Source organism: Nomascus leucogenys, chromosome 14 (assembly GCF_006542625.1).
Source record: "Nomascus leucogenys isolate Asia chromosome 14, Asia_NLE_v1, whole genome shotgun sequence".
Taxonomy (NCBI): domain Eukaryota; kingdom Metazoa; phylum Chordata; class Mammalia; order Primates; family Hylobatidae; genus Nomascus; species Nomascus leucogenys.
In genome coordinates, this window is record NC_044394.1 from 79,847,137 (window position 1) to 79,860,789 (window position 13,653).

Sequence of the window (13,653 nt, forward strand, 5' to 3'; positions counted from 1 at the left end):
AGTTGGAGGATTCACAAGGTACCAATTTCAAAACTTATTATAAAGCTGCAGGAATCAATACTTTGTGATACTGGTACAAGGACAGACATACAGACGAATAGAATAGAATAGAATAGAATAGAATAGAATAGAATAGAATAGAATAGAATAGAATAATAGAATAGAATAGAATCAACCTTTACATACAAATTCAATTGCTACTTGACGAGAGTGCCAAGAGCATTCAATGTGGGAAAGGGCAGTCTCTTCAGCAGGTGATGCTGGGAAAACTGGATAACTACATTCAAAAGAATGCAGTTGGACCTGTACCTTACATCATGTACAAAGATTAACTCACAATGGATCCAAAACCTAAACATAAAACTTAAAACTCAACAACTTTTAGAAAGAAATATAGGAAAGAAAATATGACACTGAATTTGGCAATGATTTTTAGATATGACACCAAAAACATAGGCAGAAAAGATCAACAAGAGATCAGATAGATAAACTGGATTTAATTGAGTTTAAAATATTTGAGTATTCAAGGACATTGTCAAGTGAGTAAAAATACAACCCACAGAATGGGAGCAAATATTTGCTGATCATACATATGATAAGGGATTAATATCCAGAATATATAAAGAACTCTTAAAACTTGTCAGTAAGAGACAACTCAACTAAAGCATAGACTTAAATTAGACTTATCTTCAAAGCCAAAGTACCTAGAATTTGCAAATTCATTGAGATAGAAAGTAATTGAATAGAGATTACCAAGGGCGTGGAAGAGACTTAAAGGGGAGTTATTTAATGGCTATAGAGTTTCTGTTTGGGATGATGAAAAAGTTCTGGAAATACTAGTGATGGTTGCCAAGCATCATGAATGTATTTAGTGCCCCTGAACTGTACATCTTTATGGTTAAAATGGTACATTTTAATGTATGTTTTGCAACAATAAAAAAGTGAAAAAGAATTTAAATGCATTCCTAGATAGACAAAAGTTGAGAAAATCTATTGCTAGCTAACCTGCGCTACGAAAAATACTAAAGGAGGTTCTGCTGCCTTAAAGAAAATGATGTCAGATGTTAACTCAAATATACAAGAAATAAATGAATATGATCAGAAGTGGCAATATGTGGATGAATATAAAATTGCACATATGTGTGTGTGTGTATACAGGCATACCTGGGAGATATTGCAGATTTAGTTCCAGACCACCAGAGCAAAGTAAACTTTTTTAGTTTTTCAGTTCATATAAAAGTTATGTTTGCACTAAACTATAGTCTACTAAGTGTGCAACAGTATTGTGTCTTAAAAACAATGTATATACCTTAATAATTAAAAACATTTTATTGTTAAAGACTGGTGCCACGGAGACACAAAGTGAATAGATTCTATTGAAACAAGTGGCGCTGATAGGCTTGCTGGATGCAGGGGCTGCCACAAACCTCCAGTATGTAAGAAATGTAACATCTGTGAGGTGCAATAAAGCCAGACACAATCAAACAAGGTATGTCTGTAGTTGTTTTGGGGAGCCACTAACTGTACCCATATACGACTAAGAAAATACATTTTAAAAATGGTTTAAAAAGTAATTTAAAATTGCATTGAAATCTCTCTCTAACACAAAACAAGGCAGTAAAAGATAAACAGAAGAACAAAAACGTTAATGAGACTAATAGAAAACAGCAAAAACAAACCAGAAGTAAATCCAATCATATCAATACTTAACGTTAAATTTAAGTGAAATAAATGCTTTGATCAAGAGACAGAGTTAAAACTGGACACAAACTGAAGTACACATATACGCTGTATACGAGACATACTTTAGCTTTAAAGAAATGTGACATTTTGTGGGGAAACTTGCCTCAGAAAACCATGGATTCTGAGTTTATTTGCCATAGTTTTTCTTTAGCTATGGATGTCTTGCCATGGTTATTCTCAGTATAAGATCTTTTTGTACTAGCAAATGTAATTATTCCAACTGGCAACATCAGAGCAGTTCACTTGCCCTCTGCCCTCACTCCCTCACCCGTAGGAAATTTCTTCAGTAAAAGGAATGAATAGATCACAACCTAACTGCTTTAACTCCTTCCTCACTTCGTGAAAAGCTTTTCTTTGGTATACAGTTAAAAGTGTAAATGCTTGTAGAATGGTTAAATTTGAAATTATTTTGATTTTCAATTATGTACTTTCTTAGTTTTTTTTTTTTTTTTTTTTTTTTTCTGAGACCAAAGCTGCGTCTACCCAGGCTAGAGTGTAGCTGAGACTACAGGTTCACAGCACCACGCCTGGCTAATTTTTGTATTTTTTGTAGAGACGGGGTTTCCCATGTTACCCAGGCTGGTCTCGAATTCGTGAGCTCAAGCAATCGGCTCACCTCGGCTCCCAAAGGCCTGGGATTACAGGCGAGAGCCACCATGCCTGGCCTCTTAGTATTTTTAAACTTTGTTTATTGCCTCCTCTGTTTCAGAAAGTTAATCTTTGTACCTTGTCTTCCATTTTGTTCATCTTGTTTTGAATGATCTTTATCTATATATTTTTTTCCTGCATGCTGCCTAGCGACTTGCATACAAGTCGTTTCCATAATCTGATTTTATGATTTCTTAAATTGTTATTTACTACTTATAACAATAATTCAAATTATGCTACTAAGAAAGAAGGTTTTTTTGTTTTTGTTGTAAAGTGTCTCGTGTATCTTTCACAAAACTTTCTTTACAAATAGCAGAAGTCATTTTCATAAAACGTCAGGTGTTTTCTCAGAACGAGATTGACTTCTATGATATTTGTGTTTGCTTCACCTCTTATTTAGTTTTTTTCATGCCTTTTAAAAATAAACTATTTGAGTAGTTTTAGATTCACAGAAAGGTGGCAAAAATAGTACAGAGAATTCTCATATAACCCACACCAAGTTTCCCCTGTAATTAACATATTAGCATGGCACTTTTTCATAAATAATAAGCAAATATTGATATATTTTCCATTTAAGTTCATACTTTATTCAGATCTCTTTAGTTGTTTAACTACTGTCATTTTTCTCTTCCAGGATATCATGGAAATATCACATCACCTTTGGTTGTCATGTCTCCTTAGTTCATCTCCTTAGCTCATATCAACTTCTTATCATACCAGTTTCTTAGTTCATATTAGTTTCTTAGACTTTTCTTGTTTTTGCACAATAGCTTATTAATTGTGGTAAAATATACATAACCTATAATTTATCATGTAAACATTTTCAGTGTACAATTTACTGAAATTAAGTATGCTCGCATTGTTGTGCACCCGTCACCACTATTCATTTTTTTTATTATACTTTAAGTTCTAGGGTACATGTGCACAACGTGCAGGTTTGTTACATACAAATACATTTGAATACATGTGCCATGTTGGTGTGCTGCACCCATTAACTCGTCATTTAGCATTAGGTATATCTCTTATTGCTATCCTTCCCCCTCCCCCCACCCCACAGCAGGCCCCAGTGTGTGATGTTCCCCTTCCTGTGTCCGTGTGTTCTCATTGTTCAACTCCCACCTGTGAGTGAGAACATGCAGTTTGGTTTTTTGTCCTTGCGATAGTTTGCTGAGAATGATGGCTTCCAGCTTCATCCATGTCCCTACAAAGGACATGAACTCATCATTTTTTATGGCTGCATAGGATTCCATGGTGTATATGTGCCACATTTTCTTAATCCAGTCTATCATTGTTGGACATTTGGGTTGGTTCCAAGTCTTTGCTATTGTGAACAGTGCCGCAATAAACATACGTGTGCATGTGTCTTTATAGCAGCATGATTATAATCCCTACACTGTTGGTGGGTCTGTAAACTAGTTCAACCATTGTGGAAATCAGTGTGGTGATTCCTCAGGGATCTAGAACTAGAAATACCATTTGACCCACCACTATTCATTTTTAGAACTTCTCCATCCTCCCAGACTGAAACTTTGTACCTATTGTAAACTAAAAATAAGTCCTGAGGTTCCACCAACTGAACAGACCCCAGCTTGGCCAAGGGGACCCCCAACATCCCTAAAACTGAGTTCCCAGCCACAATGGGATGGGCGGTCAGATGCACCTCTTTATGGTTATGCCTACACCATAGGTGTAGGCATAACCAGCATTAGTGTTAAAATAGAGTTCATGAGACTAAGACACCGAATTATAAACAGGACCTCAGGCCATGCCAGGCAAGGGTGAAGTCACAACTACACTTAAAAAATAAACTATATCCCTAACCGCCACAAGGTTTTTCTTTATCTCTAGCACCTAAATAAATACTATCCTTGAGAGAAGCAAGACTAAAACAATTACAACTCACCCAGTTCACAGGCATTTGACTGACTCAGTTCACAGACATTTGATTAACTGACCCCCTTTTCCACCAGTCTGAACTACAGCTTTCATTGGGTAAGTGACTGATTTCATTAACTTTCTCCTGATGAAAGACCACTGACCACGGACTGCTTCTGGGTTGGTTTACAGAGGTACTCACAGGCCTTTGTGTCCTGAAAGGACTTTTTGATGTAGAGAGCTTAACTGTAACACATCGTATGTTAGGCCTCCACCCCAAAGTGAACATGCGTGGTATGTTACACACATGTTTGTTCAATATGTGTGTCAGGACCACCTTCATGAATATTCATAGCTCTCCCTATAACCTATTGAATATATATGTTTAGCCACCCTGTCCAGCATAAAGCTCCTACCCCAAACACTACTCCTTCTAAGTGCCTGTTTCTGATCTTGGCTGGAAGCACACTTCTCAGCTTGTGGGATGGCCACCTTGCCCCCTGTAACCCTTTACAAGTCTTCTCTCCTTTTCTAAAATTATAAATTGCGAGTTTTTAAAAGTTAACACTATTAAACACTAACTCCCCATTCCCACCTCCCTCTAGGCCTTGATAACTATCATTTTGCTGTTCATATCTATCAATTCGTCTACTCATTCTAGATACCTCCATAAGTGTAAACCTATAATACTTGTTCTTTTAACCCAGCTTATTTGACTTAGCATAATGTTTTCAAGATTCATGTATTAGAATTTTCATTTTTTTAAAAGAATCAATAATATTTCATTATATGTATACTCCACGATTTGTTTATCCTTTTATTGATTGATGGACATTTGGATTGTTTTCACCTATGGCTGTAGTGAATAATGCTGCTATAAACACTGGTATGCAAATATCTATTCAAGTCCTTGCTCAATTACTTTGGGTATGGACCTGGATTATATGGCTGTTCTATGTTTAACTTTTGGTAAATTGCTCTACTGTCTTCCATAGTGCCTGAACTATTTTATATTCCTATCATCAATGCTCAAGTGTACCGATTTCTCCACATTTTGGCTAACATTTATTATTTTGTATTTTTTTGGATATGCCAATGGGTATAAAGTGGTCTCATTATGATATTAATTTGCATTTAATTAGTAATTCCTGATGTTGAATATCTTTGCATGTGCTTATTGTCCGTTTGTACATCTTTATCGGAGAAATGTCTATTTGAGTCTTTGACCATTTTTGAATTGGATTATTTGTTCCATTGTTGTAGAGTTTTAGGAGTTCTTCATATATTCTGGATGTTAATCCTTTACCAGTTATATGATTTGCAAATGTCTTCTCCCAATATATGGGTTGCTTTTTTGTTCTCTTAATAGTTTCTTTTGATACACAAGTTTTTAATTTTCATTAAGTCCATTTTATCTTTTGTTGCCTCTGCTTTTGGTATCACATTCAAAAAATTACTGACAAATTTAATGTTTTTAAAATTTTTATCTATGTTTCATTCTTAGAGTTCTCTAGTTTTATCTATTTATTTATATTTATTTATTTTTTTGAGACAGACTCTCACTCTGTCACCCAGGCTGGAGTGCAGTGGCATAATCTCGGCTCACTGCAACCACTGCCTCCCAGGTTCAGGCGATTTTCGTGCCTTAGCTTCCCAAGTAGCTAGGATTACAGGCGTGCACCACCATGCCTGGCTAATTTTTGTATTTTTAGTAGAGACGGGGTTTCACCATGTTGGCCAGGCTGGTCTCGAGTAAGAGTTCTATAGTTTTAGATCTTACATTTAGGTCTTTTATCCATTTTGAGTTAATTTTTGTACATGGTGCAAGGGAGGGGTACAACTTCATTTCTTTGAATGTGGTTATTCAGTTTCCAAACATTATTTGTTGAAGACTGTCCTTTCCCCTACTTAATACTCTTGGCATCCTTGTTGAAAATCTTTTGAGCATATATGTGAAGGTTTATTTCTAAGCTCTTTATTCTATACTATTGATCTATATATCTTCCCTTGTGGCAGCTACCACACTTTTTAAAAAATTACTCTACCTGCCCCCATCTATTTACTTTGTATTGTAGACTTTGGGGGGTTTAGTGTTTTTATTTTTTTAAATTAAAATAAATAAGGTAGTCCATCAGAAGATAATCTATTTGAGATGCACATTTATGTATTTATCTATCTTTACCATTTTCACCATTTTTAAAATTGACACATAATAATTATAAATATTTATGGACTCCATAGTGATGTTTTGATGTATATCATGTATAATGATCAAATTAGGGTAATTAGCATTTGTTAAAGGACACAAAATTACAGGTTGATAGGAGGAATACATTCTAGTATTCTATAGCACTGTAGAATGAACATAGTTGACGATGATATATTATATAGTTTAAAATAGGCTGAAGGAGGATATTGAATGTTCCCAACACAAAGAAATGATGCACGTTTGAAGTATACATTTAATTGAAGAAAATATATATATATACATTGAAGAAAATATATATATACATTTAATTGAAGAAAATATATATATATATATTTTTTTTGAGACAGAGTCTCTCTCTTTCGCCCAGGCTGGAGTGCAGTGACTCAATCTCGGCTCACTGCAAGCTCTGTCTCCCGGGTTCATGCCATTCTCTCGCCTCAGCCTCCAGAGTAGCTGGGACTACAGGCGCCCACTACCGCGCCCAGCTAATTTTTTTGTATTTTTAGTAGAGACGGGGTTTCACCATGTTAGCCAGGATGGTCTGGATCTCCTGACCTAGTGATCCGCCTGCCTCGGCCTCCCGAAGTGCTGGGATTACAGGTGTGAGCCACCATGCCTGGCCGAAGAAAATATTTTTTAAATTTGCTGCCATGAGTCACGTATTCTGCCTGTGGTTTGTTCTACAATCAAGATAAAGTTAGGGCTGTAAGATAGCTAGGTTTGTCTCATATTTATGGCCAATTCACGTTTTTAATGTGATTCACACCTGTGATAATTCTATCTCAAATAGTCTATTTTAGGATGGAGTTACCCAGGTGAAATCACCCTATCAACATCACATGATCCACCAAATCCTAATAATGTCAGTGGATATGCCTGAAAATGTCAATGGATATGGGGCAAACCGTTTTCCAGATCCGTCTATGACCAAGGTTCAGTTTTTGGTAAGTGAAAAATTTCAGATCTGCTCTTGGTCACATATTGGAGCAAATCCCATTAGTGCAGAATACCCCCTGATTTTAGGAACATGCTCAGTTGTTGCTATTAGTTTTGAGTCCCGTCAGGGATTTTCACCTTCCCAGAAGCTTTCTTTTTTTTTTTTTTTTTATTATACTTTAGGTTTTAGGGTACATGTGCACAATGTGCAGGTTTGTTACATATGTATCCATGTGCCATGTTGATTTCCTGCACCCATTAACTCGTCATTTAGCATTAGGTATTTCTCCTAATGCTGTCCCTCCCCCCTCCCCCACCCCACAACAGTCCCTGGAATGTGATGTTCCCCTTCCTGTGTCCATGAGTTCTCATTGTTCAATTCCCACCTATGAGTGAGAACATGCGGTGTTTGGTTTTTTGTCCTTGCGATAGTTTACTGAGAATGATGTTTCAACATCATTCTCAGTAAACATCATTCCCAGAAGCTTTCTTGTACTAAATGTACAAGAAATAGGACATTGAAGGATGGAGCTCTCAGAAACTTTTATTTTACTACCCTCCTAGTTGTCTTATCATGGGTTCTTATTAAACCATAATTCATTACTATTCTGGAGTTCCATGTCATGGCAGTGGAGTCTACAATGCACACAAAAAAGTCACACAAATTTTTGTTTCCAGTAACTCTTGTATTTTGTTATTTTAGTTGCAGATGGGAACATTTTGGGAAGAGACATCATTTAAAGACAACATACTTCCCTGGTATTCATTTGGTAATTATTAATTGATTGTAATATTATTTATTTATTTTTATTATAAATTGACTATTATTGTCTAAAATTTATGGAGTACAAAAATGCAATGTGGAGTAATTAAATCAAGCTAGTTACCATATCTGTCGCCTCAAATATTTAAAATTCTTCTAGTGAGGACATTTGAAATTACTATTGAAATGCACAGTACTCTATTTTATTTATTTATTTATTTTTGAGACAGAGTCTTGCTGTGTCGTCCAGGCTGAAGTGCAGTGGTGCGATCCCGGCTGACTGCAACCTCTGCCTCCCAGGTTCAAGCTATTCTCCTGCCTCAGCCTCCGGAATAGCTGTACAGGCGCAGGCCACCACACCCGGCTAAGTTTTGTATTTTTAGTAGAGAAGGGGTTTCACCATATTGGCCAGGCTGGTCTCGAAGTCCTGACCTCAGGTGATCCGCCTGCCTTGGCCTCCCAAACTGCTGGGATTACAGGCATGAGCCACTGTGCCCAGCCTCTATTTTTAACTATATTCATCACATTATGCAGTAGAACTCAAAAAGGAGGAAAAGATATTCTTCTTGTCTAATTGGGATTCTGTACCTTGTGGCCAACATTTCCTCATTTCCCCTGCCCCTTAGCCTCTGTGACCACCCCTCCAAAGTCTGCTTCTATGAGTTCAATTATTTTAGATTCCATACGTAAGTGAGAAGATATAGTATTTGTCTTACTGTACCTGACTTATTTTACTTAGCATAATGTTCTCCAGTTCCATTCGTGTTGTCCCAAATGAAAGAATTGTCTTTTTTTTAAGGCTGAATAGTATTTCATTTATCCATTCTTTATCCATTCATTGACTGATAGACATTTATGTTGATTCCATAATTTGGCTATTGTGAATAGTACAGCAGTGAACATGGGAGTGCAGATATCTCTTTGACAAACTGATTTGAAATCTTTTGGGCAAATACCCAGAAGTGGGATTGCTGGATCATATGGTAATTTAGTTTTAGTTTTTTGAGGAACCTCCATATTACTTCCCATAATGATTGTGCTAATTTACATTTTCCACCAACAGTGTGCAAGTGTTCCTTTTTCTGCACAGCTTTGTCAACCACGTGTTGTCATCCAGCTCTTCGATAAAACCATTAAGACAGGTGTGAGATGATATCTCTTTGTGGTTTTAATTTGCATTTTTTAAATGAGTAGCCATATTGAACATTTTTCCATGCATCTGCTGGCCATTTGCATGTCTTTTTTTGATAACTGTCTAGTCAGACTTCTTGCCCGTTTTTTAACTTTTTGTTTTGTTTTGTTTTCTGCTATTGAGTTCTTGGAGCTCCTTATATACTTTGGTTATAACTCTTTATCAGATATGTGTTTGCTAATATTTTCTCCCAACCCTTAGGTTGTTTTTGCAAACTGTTAATTGTTTTCTTTGATGTGCAGAAGCTTTCTAATCTGATGTACTCTCGTTTGTCTACTTTTGGACATGCTGCCCATGCTTTTGGAGTCAAATCCAAAAAAATCATTGCCCTGACCAATATCATGTAGTTTTCTTCCTCTGTTTTCTTCTAGTAGTTTAAGAGTTTCTGATTTTATGTTTAAATCCTTAATCCATTTTGGGTAGTTTTTGTGTATAGTGTGAGAGGTAGGTCCAATTTTATTCTTCTGCATGTGGAAATGCAGTTTTCCCAAAACCATTTATTGAAGAGACTGTATTTTTCACATTGTGTATTCTTGGCAGCTTTATAGAAAATCATTTGTCTGTAGGTATGGGTTAATTTCTGGGCTCTCTATTCCATTGATTTACATATCCTTTTTGCCAATACCACACATTTTAATTACTATAGCTTTGTAGTATAGCTTGTAATTAGATAATGTAATACCTCCAGCTATGTTCTTTAAGTGAGCCACTTTCAGAAGGCAGTTCACTATAATAAAAAGTAGGGTTAGTACCTCTTCTGTGTGATCATAACACTCAGTAAATAAATCAATGATTGCATTAGCCACATTGAAATGTAGGCCCTGAGTTTCTTGATACCTTTATCTTGGTCTTATTCTTATTTGTAAACTAACAGCACTTAATATGCAGGAGGTGAAAAATGAATGTACATTAAACTCACTATTGATCAAATAGTAATTTAACTTTTTCTGTATAACATGTATGCAGTCAGACACTGAAAACAGAATAAGAAAAATACATGTATGTGTGTATATATATATATATATATATATACACACATACACATATACATGTATCTGTAGTTATTGAGCTTATATTTTAAATGGAATATATTTGTTTTAAAATAGTCACCAAATTAGGACAATATTGTAAGTTGTGCTGTAAAGAAAAAAGTACAACATGTTTTAAGTGTAGACAATAGAACCTTTATTTTGTCTCTATGAAGAATGAATAAATATGGTGAAACATTTGTAATGTATATTTATATCAATAATTGGAAATACCTATAAAAAAACAAAATATGAATAGGCCAAGATTAGTTCAATTGCTGAAAGAAAGAATGCAGTAATTGACAAGGAAGGCTCATAAGTGCAATTAATTGGCAAAAGGTGTAAAATTAATGAAAGTCATTTAAGGAAGTTGGACGATCTTCTTGAGAGTCCATTTTTTCTAAATTGGTCACCCTCTGCACAGTGTGATTATCCCCGTTGTTTTTTGCTTGATTGGGCACAGACCTCAGAGCAGCCTGTGATGATGCACGCTCTCCTAGGATGGTCTCAGTAATGAACACGCATTGATGTAGTGAGTTCTTGTAGTAGCTTTGCTTTTCCTGGCAGAAAGAAATGTGCTTCATTAGAGTAAGTGCAGATTTTTCTCAAAACACTATAAATGGCCCTACAGACCTTCTTCTCAGATAGATAGATTGTGATCAGCTCTGAGGCCTTTTTCATCTTTTCATCTCTGCTTCTCTAATATCTATCAAGTACTCAATACTAATCGGTAATCAGCAAATGTTAGTAGAATAAACGAACATTTATATTCCTAAAATTGGTTAAATAGATAAATTGATATATTAACTATAGAATGTTTTAGTTAATAGTTGGTATTTAAATTTATGTTCATTTTTGACATTACCACATATAACTACATAGCAAGTAATTATAGAATATCCGTTTGTATGGAAAAGTTTATGGGTGAAAGCATAAATATGCCTGTAATATGTGCAAACATTTTTACCATATGTGTATACACATATGAACACACACATACAAACATGTATGGTGCCATTTTAATATAAGGAACCACTGCCACAAGGCACACGGCATTTCGCATATAGAAGATGTATAATCTCTTGCTGATAAATGCTTAGGCCAGTAATTTCCTGGAAACCTCATGTACAGGTTTTTGAAGACTTGAAATTCACTGGGTTTCCTCCCCCAAAAATTATGATACATTGTCAGGGTGGAAAGTTTATACACTTAAAATGATTAATTTAATTTGAGCTTCTTGTCCTCTTGTGGACAACTAATTATGCAAGTCACAATATTTTTTTCAAATTTTTTCTGATGTCATTATAAATAAATTTAAAAATATATATATTTCTGATGTCATTATAAATGCATTTTAAAAATGTATTTATATTTGTAGTTAATATATTTATATTAACTAATGTTTTTTGTATTATGAAAATCCAAATGTGTATCCCTAAGATATATATAACAATTCCAAAATACAGGTACATGTAACATTCACACACACACACACACACACACACACACGCACACACACACAAACACTATAAAAACCCAAATATCCTCTTATTTTGTCATCATACCCATCTCCTGGTAATTCTGAGCTGCTGCTAGAAACCTGTGCCACTTTATTCATTATGTCTTAGTATTGATGGCATGGAAAAAATACACTGAGAAAGAATACTAATTTCCCTCATTGCTACAGTATTTTTACTCTTCTTTCTACATATTCTGTATCTTTTTTTCCTATTTTCACAACTTCTATTTTCAAATCCCAAGACTCATTTTTATAAATTAAAATGTACAAAATGTGAAGATGATAATGAGATTTCATGGCAAAACCAAGTAAACACTGCAACATTTTTATACAAATGAATATTTATCCACATACAGGATATAGCCTATGATTATTTATTTTCAAAACAATATGTTTTCTAAAAATTCACACAGACTTCAGTATTTGTTTATATGTATGTTTTAAGTTATAGCTAAGAGGATAGTTTACAAGAATGATTAGGTATAAGATCCTCTGCAACTTAATATTTGTGGCAAAATCATAACTTAGGTGAAATTTATTAGAAGGTGAAATTGCATTAGGATTTTTAATGGAACTGGTGCCAGGTTCCATGTCCGCCTATCGATAGTTTTGTCCAATATACAATAGGCATGAAAACACAATGCTTTATGTTAATGAAACTTTGTTAAAAATGAAAAGTTATTTATCAGTGTCTGATAGCGTTAGGTGATACATACGTACTGACATAGGGAAACTTATATTAAGATTCCTGTCCTCCAAGGCAATGACATTAAATATTAGCAGGTAGAAAATTTTGCCTCAGATGCTGCCATTTAATGATAATGCTCATTTTACTTCAGCTCGTTTTGTGGATAATTTACACTCCACATGAGGTTAAGACCTAATCCATTTGCTTGTTATCCTGTATTTTTAGTTATCCCTGTTAAGCCAATATTCTGCATAATATCTGGAAAATCTTTGGAATCCTAGGCACTTAATTACATAAGATGAGTTTACATTATTAACATAGAAGCGCTATAGAAACAAATGAAGCTCTTTCAGTGAATAGGAAGAAGAAAATAAAAATTGATGTTTAAAGAGAATATTTAAGCTTATTATTTTCCTCCTCTGCTCCCTTCTTTGACATTTTAAATTGCCTGTTTGGGGATCTTTCCCTCATTACTAAATATCTTCAGAGAGCAACCCTGCTCTGCAGCTTCAGAATACAACAGGAAAAAAAGAGAACACTGAAATAGATCCCACAGTGGAGGACAATAAAACTTTATTATGTTCTCACAAAATTCCCTCCTCACTTTTCTTTCAACTCAAAGGTATACAGTTAAAGATCACGTAAATTTTATACACCCCCGAAATCCCTTTTTTTAACACGTCTAAGTTTCTGAAAGGTTAAGCACTTCCTAGTTGAGCAGTTTCTTAATGAGTTCCTGCATATAAACACAAACACATTTCTTTTGTGTATATCAAAATACATGTCTGAACTGACATTTTCTGTCCACCATTGTATCCATGCCTTACTTGTAAAGATGTGGGTGCAAAGGAATTTGGGCACTATTTTAAAAGGCAGCCACCTAAGCCAATTTCAGCAGCAAATTAACATTTAGGGACAATAAGAAACCTATGAATGTTGCAAAAGGAGAAAAGAATAGCACTACAGGGATAGGATAAAGCATATAAAAAGTTACCTTACTCTAGAAATGAAACCTTTAATTATGATGCCTGTGAGAAGAGTGACCTGAATGA